This window comes from Panthera uncia (assembly GCF_023721935.1).
Source record: "Panthera uncia isolate 11264 chromosome B2 unlocalized genomic scaffold, Puncia_PCG_1.0 HiC_scaffold_25, whole genome shotgun sequence".
NCBI classification, from domain to species: Eukaryota; Metazoa; Chordata; class Mammalia; order Carnivora; family Felidae; genus Panthera; species Panthera uncia.
In genome coordinates this window covers 26,715,318-26,729,274 of record NW_026057581.1, presented here as the reverse complement: position 1 = coordinate 26,729,274, position 13,957 = coordinate 26,715,318, and the positions used below count along the sequence as shown (strand labels likewise).

The 13,957-nt window shown below is 40.1% G+C and overlaps 1 protein-coding gene across 4 annotated transcripts in view; it reads right to left on the bottom strand.

Moving 5' to 3' along the window:
- The window catches only part of EXOC2 (exocyst complex component 2), a 279,430-nt gene that overhangs the window by 235,690 nt on the left and 29,783 nt on the right, over positions 1-13,957 (bottom strand). The window contains exon 2 of one of the 4 annotated variants that reach the window (XM_049611301.1): positions 4,719-4,897. The exons of the other annotated variants lie outside the window; for them this stretch is intronic. The gene's annotated coding sequence lies outside the window, so the exon portion shown is untranslated. The remainder of the gene's footprint in view (positions 1-4,718; positions 4,898-13,957) is intronic. 4 annotated transcript variants of the gene reach the window in all.

Here is a 13,957-nt window from a genome sequence, read left to right as displayed (position 1 = left end):
ACCTGATGCCAACAGACCGCTTGATCCATAAGAGACTAGCCCCTAACAGGATGCTAGGGTGAATACCCTGGATGCACAACAGAACCCGGTGAGGTCCAGAAGCCAGTTCAGGGAGAGCCGCCTGTCAGATGGGTAAGAACTCGGTTTGTTTGGTAGACCTGCCCGTAAGAGGCAGAAGGGGAGCCTCATCACCTCACAGAGTTACCGGAGTAGTTCCCTAAGGAACAAAACCACAATTCCAAGGCACTAGGCGCCGGGTGGCAGGTTAGAGTCACTGCATGACTATGTGTGAATGAGACAGTCAACAGAAAGTTTCCAACCTGACCTACGTGCTGAAGTGAGTGTTCGGTCCCGATCTGCGGTTCCACGGCAACCTCAAGAGTTTGATCTAGGTCAGGGCTTGATACTGACCCACCAATGCTAAGAGGCTCCTGAGGTATCTCTGAGAGGCGAGCAGCCAGAAACAGACAAAGTGAGTGTGCGTCCTTCCCAAATTAGTCCCTCCCTTCCCCCTTTTTCCTCTCCTGTGCATGGAAGATGTCCATTAGGGGGAGGAAACGAGTGGAAAACAGAGTAAATCAACTCCCCTGGAGTATATGTTGAGGAATTTCAAAAAGGGATATTCAGGAGATATGGCGTGAAATTAACTCCCGGAAAGCTCCAGACATTCTGTGAAATTGACTGGCCATCATTGGCCATCATTGGACTGGCCCTCTGAGGGCTCACTTGGTAAGGAATTAGTTGGCTGAGTGTTCAGGGTCGTTACGGGGGATCCAGACCACCATGACCAATTTCCTTACATTGACTGTTGGCAAGACCTGGTCCTATCCCAGCCGCCTTGGCTAAATGTCTGTACTGAAGAGAACTGTAAAGTTATGATGGGTCGTGTCACAGCTTCTTCCATATGCTGGCCAAAAACTGAAAAAACCCACACTGTCAGGAGAGCCTAAGGGGACCCCACCACCATATGCCCCACTGTACCCCTCACTGCCACCTGCACTTCCAGCTGCCCCGGCTGCCAAAACCCCACCAGAACCTGCCCCTAGTCCTGAGTCCTCACCACCTCTAGCACCCTTGGCCTCTCTGGATGTGACCAGCTCTCCCGGACCACTGGTCTTAACCCCATACACCCCTCCCGGAAGGCGACTATATCAGGCTAGCAGAGACATCCCCCCCCCACCCTGCAGCAACACCAGGGAGCCCTACAGATGCCACTGAGGGAAAATAGGGGACCCATCTATTATGATCAGGAAGGCCAGATCCAAGGAGGCCAGTGTGTTTTAGTGTACTTTACTACTTCCTAAGTTGGAAGTACCACACTCCCTCCTATACGGAGAAGCCCCAGGCTATGACTGAACTAATGCAGTCCATAATTCAAACCCATAAACCTATATGGATCGACTGCTGCCAACTCCTCCTGACCCTCTTTGACATGGGGGAGCATCACCAAATTACCCAGATGGCTCTAAAATGGTTAGAGGAGAATGCCCCAGCTGGGACACTAGATACCCAGGTTCATGCTTGGGCTCACTCCCCCAGGAAGGACCCCAAATGGGACCCAAATGACTCAAGTGTAGATGGAAGGCTTGCAAGGACTGGACGTTATCAAGAAGCCCTTCTAAATAGCCCTTCTAACTGCATTAGTTCAATCACAGCCTGGGGCTTCTCCATACAGGAGGGAGTATGGTGCTTCCAATTTAGTAAGTCTGTAGTGGTAAAGGGTCAGTACACAAAAACACACTGGCCTCAGATCTGGCCTTCCTGATCATAATAGATGGGTCCGCTAGTTTCCCTTTTTATGGAAAAAAGGCCATAATTATGAGTAAAACATCAGAAGTGCTCCAGAGACCCAAGGAGAGCCCGAGCCAGTTTTAAGACAGACTATGTGAGGCATTTCGTCTCTACCCCCCTTTTGATCCAGAGGTACCAGTTAACCAGCAGATGACCAATGTAGCTTTCATAGGTCAGGTACACAGGGACAAGCAATCCTAAAATTTGTATGGAACCACAAAAGACCCCGAATAGCCAAAGTAATATTGAAGAAGACGACCAAAGCAGGAGACATCACAATCCCAGACTTTAGCCTCTACTACAAAGCTGTAATCATCAAAACAGCATGGTAATGGCACAAAAAAAGACACATAGACCAATGGAATAGAATAGAAACCTCTGAATTAGACCCACAAAGGTATGACCAACTAATCTTTGACAAAGCAGGAAAGAACATCCAATGGAAAAAAGACAGTCTCTTTAACAAATGGTGCTGGGAGAACTGGACAGCAACATGCAGAAGGTTGAAACTAGACCACTTTCTGACACCATTCACAAAAATAAACTCAAAATGGATAAAGGATCTGAATGTGAGACAGGAAACCATCAAAACCCTAGAGGAGAAAGCAGGAAAAGACCTCTCTGACCTCAGCCGTAGCAATCTCTTACTCGACACATCCCCAAAGGCAAGGGAATTAAAAGCAAAAATGAACTATTGGACCTCATAAAGATAAAAAGCTTCTGCACTGCCAAGGAAACAATCAACAAAACTAAAAGGCAACTAACAGAATGGGATAAGATATTTGCAAATGACATATTGGACAAAGGGCTAGTATCCAAAATCTATAAAGAGCTCACCAAACTCCATACCCGAAAATCAAATAACCCAGTGGAGAAATGGGCAGAAAACATAAATAAACACTTCTCTAAAGAAGACATCCAGATGGCCAACAGGCACATGAAAAGATGCTCAACATCACTCCTCATCAGGGAAATACAAATCAAAACCACACTCAGATACCACCTCATGCCAGTCAGAGTGGCGAAAATGAACAAATCAGACTATAGATGCTGGAGAGGATGTGGAGAAACGGGAACCCTCTTGCACTGTTGGTGGGAATACAAACTGGTGCAGCTGCTCTGGAAAACCAGTGTGGAGGTTCCTCAAAAAATTAAAAATAGATCTACCCTATGACCCAGCAATAGCACTGCTAGGAATTTACCCAAGGGATATAGCAGTGCTGATACATAGGGGCATATGTACCCCAATGTTTATAGCAGCACTTTCAACAATAGTCAAATTATGGAAAGAGCCTAAATGTCCATCAACTGATGAATGGATAAAGAAACTGTGGTTTATATACACAATGGGATACTATGTGGCAATGAGAAAGAATGAAATATGGCCTTTTGTAGCAACATGAACGGAACTGGAGAGTGTTATGCTAAGCGAAATACGTCATACAGAGAAAGACAGATACCATATGTTTTCACTCTTATGTGGATCCTGAGAAACTTAACAGAAGACCATGGGGGAGGGGAAGGAAAAAAAAAAAAAGAGGTTAGAGAGGGAAGGAGCCAAAACATAAGAGGCTATTAAAAACGGTGAACAGGGGAGCCTGGGTGGCTCAGTCGGTTAAGCGTCCGACTTCAGCTCAGGTCACGATCTCGCGGTCCGTGAGTTCGAGCCCCGCGTCGGGCTCTGGGCTGATGGCTCAGAGCCTGGAGCCTGCTTCCGATTCTGTCTCCCTCTCTCTCTGCCCCTCCCCCGTTCATGCTCTGTCTCTCTCTGTCTCAAAAATAAATAAACGTTAAAAAAAAAATTTTTTTTTTAATAAAAAAAAAAAAAAACGGTGAACAAAGTGAGGGTTAATGGGGGGTGGGAGGGAGGGGAGGGTGGGTGATGGGTACTGAGGAGGGCACCTGTTGAAATGAGCCCTGGGTGTTGTATGGAAACCAACTTGACAATAAATTTCATATTTAAAAAAAAAAAATCATTGCTTGATTTGGGATCCCTATCACTATGGGATCAGATAATGGGCCAGCGTTCATGGCTGAGGTGGTGCGGCTGGTGGCAAAGGGGTTAAAGATCACCTTGAAGTTACACACGGCATACCAACCCCAGAGCTCCAGGAAGGTAAAATGAATGAACCGAACCCTGAAGCTACAATTAAGTAAACTATGCCAGGAAACCCACCTACACTGGGACCGGGTGTTGCTAAATGCCTTGTTAAGAATCAGGTATAGCACCACTAAGCAGATGGGGTTCTCCCCTTATGAAATCTTTATGGGTGCCCTTTCCCAATTATCAAGGGCATAAGGGGGGGACCTAAATGAGATAGGCAATCTAACCCTAAGGCAAGAGATACAGCCCCTTGGCTCTACCCTAATCACCTTACACCACTGGGTTAGGGAGTGATTACCTGTGAGTCTGACCACAGAGGCTCACCCCTTTGAACCAGGAGATGCTGTATGGGTGAAGAAGTAGAATGTCCAACCCCTAAAATCCCTCTGTAGGGGCCCGTTCACTGTCATTCCGTCCACCCCTACTGAGGTAAAGATAACCGAGCTGGGTCTCTGGATTCACCACAGCAAAATTAAGCCAGCATCTTGAAACTGGGAGCTGATTCATCAATGCCGTGCAAGCTGACCATATGGAAGAAGCAATGTGCAACTCCAGAGGCTCTGGGAGACTGCAGCCCTGCAGTGACTGGGGACAGTCACTCCAGACGCTGACTAATCTACACAGAGCAGAAGCTTGAGAAATCGATGGTCTGGTGGAACAGATAGACTGTCCCTATTTTCTATATCTGTTCCCTTACTGTGAAGAGCTGTCACCCCTTGTGACTTGCCATCACTGTGATTCTTGCTCTACTTTTTGCCACAGGATTGGCAGCGGCCGCCCTGGCCAGATGGCAGTATGGTGAGAGATTTCTGCTAGCACTCACCTTCCTTTTGTGGATAGGATGCTTCATTGGTATCGGTTGCTTCTAATCTGGACCCTTTCTGTAGACCTAGATTCCTCATCATGTGACCCATGTATTCACATAACCAAGTCAGGCCAGGGAGTCACTTGGACCTTACTATACCATACTCACTTCTTATGCCAAGGAAAAGTCCTGGGGACCTGCAGACATAATAAGACCACATATTCTATCTGCCAATGGGAGAGTCAGTATACTTGCTTTGACCCACAATACTCCCCCAGTGAAGATTGTTTAGAAGTCCGATCCTACCAAGAGTAGGGGGCCTTGGTCAGCTAGACACAAATTATTAACCCAAAACGACAGGTGTCAATGCTGTTTGACATATGTGTGGTTATAAGTATTGGCCCAGAGGCATCTGTCATATGAAAAAAGTGGGCACTTGTCATAGAGGGCCCAAGGACTCTTGATATACCATGCAGAGGCTTAGATTAGGAGCAGGAATACTGACTCAATGACAAACACGTGTGTGAGGAAAATGGTTTTTGTGCCGATACACCTGAGTTTTTATGCCCTAGCAGGAGCTGTGTTTCATGGACTACTTGGGAAAAAAGAAGGCATGACAGCATTCTTTCAGAAGGGAGTGACTACACCAAATTGTCAGTTGGGGACCTGTAATCCGGTTAATTTTACTACTCTTAACCTGGGAGACCCCTGATGGAATGGTAGCTGGCAGATGGGGATATATATCCATGGACGGGGCACAGACACAGGAACAGTGTCGTATTTTAAGAGTTATTGTCACACGTAAGGCCACAACTCACCAGGTCTTTCATTCCTTTTATGAAGAAATGGAGAAGGGTCCTCCTCCTGTCTGTCACGATGAAAATCTATTTCTAGCCCTAGCAGAGACTATAGCCCAAACTCTAAAGATCTCTTCTTGTTATGTATGCAAGGGAACCAACATGGGGGATCAATGGCCATAGGAGGCTAGAGAATTAGATCCCTGAGAACCTTATAATGGAACAGAATGCCCCAACCCTACTACTGGGGTTTGGCTCCTCAAAACCTCAATTACTGGAAAAAAAAAAAAACAAAAAACTGCCTTGCCCAGGGGGAAAGGAAGTTCACCATCTCTGTTGGAAGCTTAACATGCCTACCTAGGCCAAAGATTTTATAACTCAGGAAACCCAAAGGTGGGGAACCCCAGATCACCTTGAGCCAGATCCCCACCCCTTGTCTAACTTCTCTCATCTCCAAGAGGCCTGGGACATTGTCGACACAGTCATCAAATGGTGGGCCCCAGGTGGACTATACTGGATATGTGGAAGGACAGACTACACAACACTTCCCTCAGGCTGGTCAGGGTCATGTGTGCTGGGAACTATTTGTTCATCTTTCTTCCTGATCCCACTTGCCAGAGGGGAACATTTGGGAATCCAAGTGTATGGGGACAGGGAGACTCAAAGGAAACAACATGCCCTACAAATTGGCAATTGGAAAGATAATGAATGGCCTCCCAAGTGTATAATCCAATATTATGGCCCTGTCACCTGGGCAGAAGATGGATCCTGGGGCTAATGCACTCCCATCTGCATGCTAAACCGCATAATCAGACTGCAAGCAGTTGTACAAATTATAACCAATGAAACTGCCAGAGTTCTTAATAGTCAAGCAGCAAACTAAAATGAGCAATGTTATCTATTAAAATTGCTTGACGTTAGATTATTTGCTTGCTTTGGAGGGAGGAGTTTGTGGAAATTTTAACCTGAGCAACTGCTGCCTACAGATAGGTGATGAAGGAAAAGTCATAGAGGCGATAAATCGAATGAGAAAGGTTGCTCATGTCCCAGTCCAGACCTGGAAAGGTTGGGACCCCAGGGAGTTATTTGGACGATGGTTTTCAACTCTTGGGGGATTCAAAATCCTCATAGGTATTATTCTCTTAATTTGGTGACTTTGCTTAATCCTACCTTGCCTAGCTCCCCTGGTTATGCAGTCTGTCTCCAGCCTCACTGACGTAATGGTCAAAAAGAAAACAGCCATGCATGTGATGATGTTATGGAAGTATAAACCCCTAAACCAAGATGATGCTCTTTGACCCAAAGTAAGGGGTCCGAGCATCAATAGGGGTAATGTGGTAGAGTCCCTCCCTAAGGAATATCGTGAAAACCTAAAGCCAAGGGAAGGCGACCTGGCTATATGCAGGTGTACAACATTCCTCACAACTCTGCAACAAAGACCATCCTTTCAGACTTTGAATGTTACTATATATGGGAGACAAAGGAGCAAAACTTGTACAAAAGGAAAACCCCCACTGCGCTAGGGGCTCAGTGTTTTGGGTACAAACCCACTGAGCCCATGCCAACACGATGAATGAAGTTGCTTCCTGGACAGAAAAGGTTCAGTGTCCTGTCTCTCTGTACAAGAATCCTGCTACAAATTCATCATCAAAAACTTTCCTACAGGGGCGCCTGGGTGGCTCAGTCGGTTAAGCGTCCGACTTCAGCTCAGGTCACGATCTCACGGTCCGTGAGTTCGAGCCCCGCGTAGGGCTCTGGGCTGATGGCTCAGAGCCTGGAGCCTGCTTCCAATTCTGTATCTCTCTCTCTCTCTCTGCCCCTCCCCCGTTCATGCTCTGTCTCTCTGTCTCAAAAATAAATAAACGTTAAAAACAACTAAAAAAAAAAACCAAAACTTTCCTACAACGAAAACTCCAGAAGTGCACCTGGGTGGCTCAGTCAGTTAAGAGTACGACTTTGGCTCAGGTAATGATCTCACAGTTTGTGAGTTAGAGCCCCAAGTTGGGCTCTGTGCTGACAGCTCAGAGCCTGAAGCCTGTTTCAAATTCTGTGTCACCCTCTCTCTCTCTGCCCCTCCCCTACTCATTCTCTTTCTCTCAAAAATAAACATAAAAAAAAGAAGAAGAAAGAAAAAAAAAGAAAACTCCAGACCTACTGGTTTCACTGATAAAAACTATCAAAGATTTAAGGAAGAAATAATACCAAGCCTGAAGCCTGTTTCAAATTCTGTGTCTCCTTCTCTCTCTGCCCCTCCCCTACTCGCTCTCTTTCTCTCAAAAATAAACATTAAAAAAAGAAGAAGAAAGAAAGGAAAAAAAAAACTCCTGACCTAGTGGTTTCACTGATAAAAGCTATCAAACATTTAAGGAAGAAATAATACCAAGCCTACATGAATTATTTCAGAAAACAGAAGCTGTGGGAAGACATCATGACCGTGTGGGGTTTATAAACTCTGCTGTGCAAAGGCAGTTTCCCTTTCAAAACTCAATCACTGTAAATAACATTAAAGTAAAAAGAAAAACCATGTATTTATCTAAAAAGATGTAGAAATCATTGACAAAATTCAATACCTATTCATGATTTAAAAACCTCAACAAACTAGAAATAGAAAGGACCTCTTAATAAAGGAAAACGGGGTGGGAGGGATCACCTAACATTACACTTAATGATGAAATATACAGTGCTTTTCCTCTCAGACCAGTAAATAAAGGAAAAATGTCTCACTCATCTTGTCTATATAACAATGCTCTAGAGGTCCTAGCCAGTGCTATAAGACAATAAGGCTAAAGAAATAAGTGGCATAATGACTGCAAAGGAAGTATTTCCATTTGCAGATGTCATGATTGTTTATATAGAAAATCCTAAGGAATCAACTAAGCAACTAATAGTACTAATAACTGAATTTAGCAAGATATCATTATTCATGGTTAATAATCAAAAAGTATCTACTTTAAATTCTAGTGGGAAACAATTACAGTCAAATTTTTAAAAGTTCTGTTTAAGAATATCATTGTAAAAACCAAAATACTTAAAAAATACATTTAATAAAAACAACATACAAGACTTCTTGAAAACTTTAAAATAGAGAAGGCAAAAAAAGAACTAAATAAGTGAAGAACTATACAGTCTATGGGCCAGATAATTCAATGTTATTGAAATATCAATTCTCCCAAAATGGAAGAGTAAGTTATACAAGCTTATGTAAAGAAACTAGCAAGCTGATGCTAAAATTCCTACAGATCTTCAAAGAACCTACAATAGCCAAAACAGTTTTAGGAGGGGAAAGTTTTTTAACTTTTTTTTAACTCTTACAGAACATGATTTAAAGACTTATTATAAATCTACAGTAATCAAGACAGTGAGTTGCTGGCATAAGGATAACCTAATGAATGAGAAGAACAGAGTTCAGAAATGGACCCATGCTTATATAACCAGTTGATTTTTGACAACACAACAAAACAATTCAAGGGAAATAAAAACATTTTCATCAAATGGTATTGAAATAATTCAGTTTCCACATAGGGGGGAAAAGGAATCTAAATATAGCCTCACACCACTTACAAAAATTAATTCAAGATGGATCACATCTAAACATAAAATTATAAACAATAAAGAAGATAAAATAAGAGGGCATCTCTACACATAGAGTTCTTCTCCAACATGGCAAACAATAACCATACATTGAAAAACCTGGTATTTTTAGACTTCATCAAAATTGAAACTTTCTCATCAAAAGAAAATAAACAGGCAACCATACACTGGCAGAAAATATTCTCAATAGATTTATCTGACAAAGGACTTTATATCAAAAACACAATTTTTCAACTTAAGCAACCCGATTTTTAAAAAATGAGCAAAAACTCTGAAAATCCTCTTCACAAAAGATGAACTCAGAGTTTTTAATAAACATATATATGACATATATGATGGACAGATACACAGATAGGCAGATGTATGTATCCGATAGATTGTGAGTGTGTGTTTCCTAGCTCTGTACACGATGAGAGAGGCTACACGTAATATTACATAAGTAGCAATGAGCATACCTAACTTCTAAGTACCATCATCCAATAAAGGGAACCAGAATCCTTGGAGAAACTGCTGATTCCAGGGCCAAAGCAGGACAACTACAAGATAAACCTAAATCATTTTGTTACATCAGTAGGGAAGTACTCACCGAAGGGGCTCCCATTACCCAAATCTGAGACATTTGGACATCAAAAAAATTAATGATAGCAATGCATTGTAATCTATTATATAAGAAAATATGCAAGACCATCCTATTAACATAAACCAGTAAAAAAAAATAGAGAAGAAAACTCTCCTTACTACAGAATGTTAACCAATAAATAAGAAAGTTATGATGCAATTATTAATTACCAATGGATGCTAAAACTAGTGTTTGGCTTAAAAAAAATGGATATTTACATAGTCTCAAAGCATCTCTCTACAAATTACCTACAAAGGGAAAAACAGTAGTTTTACAAAAGATCTGACACCTATCACGTTAACCAAGTGATCCAAATTAAAATCACCAATGTTGCAACAAACATCATGTCGTTGATGTATTACACTGGGAAGAATCTGACATCACTTCTGTGATAGTCCTGCTAAAAATGCATAACCCAAAACTAATCATCAGACAACCTAAATTCACAGACATTCTATAAAATCATTGGTCTGTACTCTTTGAAAATGTCAAGGTCAATAAAAACAAAGAAAAGCTGAAGAACTATTCTATATTAAAGGACAAAAATGAGACAGTACAACTAGAGATGCCTGGGTGGCTCAGTCAGTTGAGCATCTGACTTCAGCTCCAGTCATGATCTCATGTTAGGTGAGATCAAGCCCCATGTCTGGCTCACTGCTGTCAGCACAGAGCCCACTTAGGATCCTCTGCCCCATCCCTTCTCTGCCCCTCCCCTGCTTGCACTCTCTCTCAAAAATAAATAAAATATTTTAAAAAAGAGACAGAGAGAAAAGACACATTACAATTAAATATACTGCATGATCCTGGATGGATTCTAGAAGAGGAAAAAAATACCTTCTATAAAGTACAAAATTGGACAAATTATCACCATCTGAATTGGAACTGCATTTACATAGTATGGTATGTAAATTCTCACTTTGATAAATGTACTGTGGTAATGTAAGAGAATGTCTTTGTTCTTAATTACCTACTGAAGTATGTAGGGAAAAAAATGTTTGCACCATATTTTCAAATGAGTTAAAGAAATACATACTGACAGACTGACAGAATAATAAAAATAAATGGGACAAAAAGTAAATATATCAAAAGTGGGGGTTGGGTTAAATAGGTAATGGGGATTAAGGAGGGCACTTGTGATGAGAACAACGTGTTGTATGGAAGTGCTGAATCACTAAATTCTTCACCTGAAATTAATACTACACTGTATGTTAACCAGCAGGAATTTAAATAAAAACTGGAGAAAAAAAGAAAAGTAAACAATTGGTCACTCTAGCTAAAGAGCTTACAGTTGTTATTTACCATAATTTTTTTTCCTTATATGGGCTCCATGCCCAACATGGAACCCAACATGGGGCATAAACTCAAGACCCTAAGATCAAGACCTATGCTGAGACTGGACTCTTAACTAACTGAGCCACCTAAGCACCCCACCACTGTATTTTCTTATAAGTTTATAGGAGTGAGTTACTTTTACTATTTTTTTTAAGTTTTCTGTAAGTTTGAACCTGTATCAAAATAAAAAGTTCTCAATAATGCTTTGTTAATATTTTAAAATAAAGCAAAACTAAATCAAATTATTATTCTCCTACTAATCAATGTACAAGGTCCACTGTTAGTCAACAGATAAATATTTACTTGCATATTCATATTAACAAAATGCACAAATAAGCAATGAATAAACAATTACTAAGCAAAAGACATGCTAAAACTAATGTTTGGTTAAAAAAAGAATATTTACCAAGTCCCATATATTTAACTATATTTAGTAAATACACTAAAATTATAAAAATTTCAAAAATAAATATTCTTTTAATGGGTCATATAGTACTATCGCTTTAAACATGTTTCTAAGCATGTACAAAAGAGTATAAAGCTTGTTTTGAGAATGTGCTTGAAAACTATTATAAATTGTTAAGCCTGAAATTTAGTAAGCTAACACATATTAATAAAATTTTTCAAGAAAGCATAGACATATTTCAACACAAAGTTCCAACAACTGCTTTAATAAACAGAAATTATATTGTTCCCAAAGATACCATAACACTGCAGGGAAAACAAACACTAAGGAAAGAGTAGGTAATTAAGCTGCCTCACTGATTAATGTCTACAGTTCTGGATAAAGGAAAATGCTTTGTTCAATTGGCATGGAAAATCAGACCACTGCTGAGTGGTGGTTTAATTATCTTTATATTATCCCTGTCCTTAGTATTAGACTATAAAACAGATAAGCATGTGGCTTCAACTGATTACTTTCAGAATCTAAAGAACAAATATTTAGGCAGAAATATCTTACAATCTTTATTTCCAGAAAAACAGTAGGATGAAAACATTCAGAATATTACTGAAAAGGTAATTAATAAAATATTAGACTGTCAGCTACCCTTCACATGGTGGTGGTGATTATCAGTAGGACATGTCAGTACTCAACAGAATCAAAGCCAAGAGACTTGATCCAATTAATGCCTAGACCTGTCATCTGAAGAAATTGCAACCCAAAGATGTTAAATGATTATTTCAAGGTCACACATCTAATTACTTATAAAACAGACCATATCCTTGGTTTCCTGACTCCTAGGAGTCTAATATCACTCTTTCCTTTATACCACACTGCATACCATGAGGTCATTTTTCTATCTGATAGCCCACATTATGAGAACCTTAGTTGCTTCCTATGTGACTGAGTTACTACTGCTCATTCTGGTGTGAAAAAGAATTGAAATTAGAGTAACTCTAGTTTAAAAAAAAGAAAAAGAAAAAAAAAAGAAACCCTCCCCACTCCAAAACACAAACAAACAAACAGAGAAACACTACTAAGAAGTAGTTTCCAATTTACTTCCAGTATTTCAAATCCATTTTGAGAGCATTTATAGAAGATCATAATCTTAACTATGTTAACCTCAAAGTTTGTCCAAGTAAAACAAAGTAATGTCTGGTAACAATAGGTAATGTCTGCGCCACTACTAATGATAATGAATCAAAAAATATGATCTATTTTCTTATTTATGATTGAGGAGTATAGCTGTGTTCCAGACATTCAAATCAGAGGCAGCTGAAAACCCAGCATTCATTATACTGGCTCATATGTAAAAATTAATGGTATTTCCTTACCATGAAACATTACTTACATGTCCCCAAACATGGGCAAACCATTATCTCAGGAAGACCATTTAGGCATTTAATTTAGAAATATAAGAATATCTGCTTTTTACTCTACAAGGTCCAAAACACATAAAACAATGCCCACCACACAGTATGTACTCAGTAATTATTTGTAAAATGAATTATAGAAAGAGATCTCTTTTCAACCTGCCCTAAATTAGAAATATCCTACATTATAATGTTTTGTTTAGTGTCACAAATAAATAATTTCTTATCACTATGAGGGAAGAGTCTAAGCCTTAAAAAACAAAATTCATCTCCAAACGTTTTCAGTTTCACAACCCATGCCAGGCTAACAGAGACATTTTTAAAGGAAAATTCTCATCTATACTTGTCATTAAGTGTCTACAAATTTTCTTCACAAAGATTTCCAAATGCAAGAAACCAGTAGTCTTTGAAAATCTGTCCTAAGGTCTTTCTTATGCAAATATACTAAACAGGTTAACAAAAATTTGGCTTTGCCTTGTCATAAACCTCATTTAATTAAAATAATATAGTATTAACCTTACACATTTCATCAATGATTTATTTTCTAAAGATACAGTGAAACATAAAAGCCTAAGTGTTTTCCTGCTTCTTAGTAGTGTTTCTCTAAAATAAAGAAACAGAAGCTGAAATAATTTCTAAACTTGATGCCTTGATTTTTTAATGTGTATTGGTCTTCCAGAGAATTATCATTTTCTGGCAGATAAATCCCTTCCTACCTGCAAGAACAAAGGACATCTTCACACAAGGACAGTAGACAACAGCTTTTAAAATGTTTTGGACTTTTTTCATTTAAATTTTATCTTTTCAGATAAGTAATAGAGTCACAAGGCAATCTAGATTTATTTTAATAAACAAAAGTATATCCAATCTGTTAAGTCTCTAAACTAAGCCATAATAGACCAAGCTCAAATACTTAACATACATAGTTTGTAGATCAGGGTTTTAAAATGGGTTCTGGCATTAATAATGGCAATACAAGATAAAAGCCCTGGGGCATCTGGGTGGCTCAGTCAATGCTGCATAGGACTTTGGCTCAGGTCACCATCTCAGGGTTTGTGGGTTCGAACCCCACCTCCGGCTCTGTGCTGATAGCTGAGCCTGGA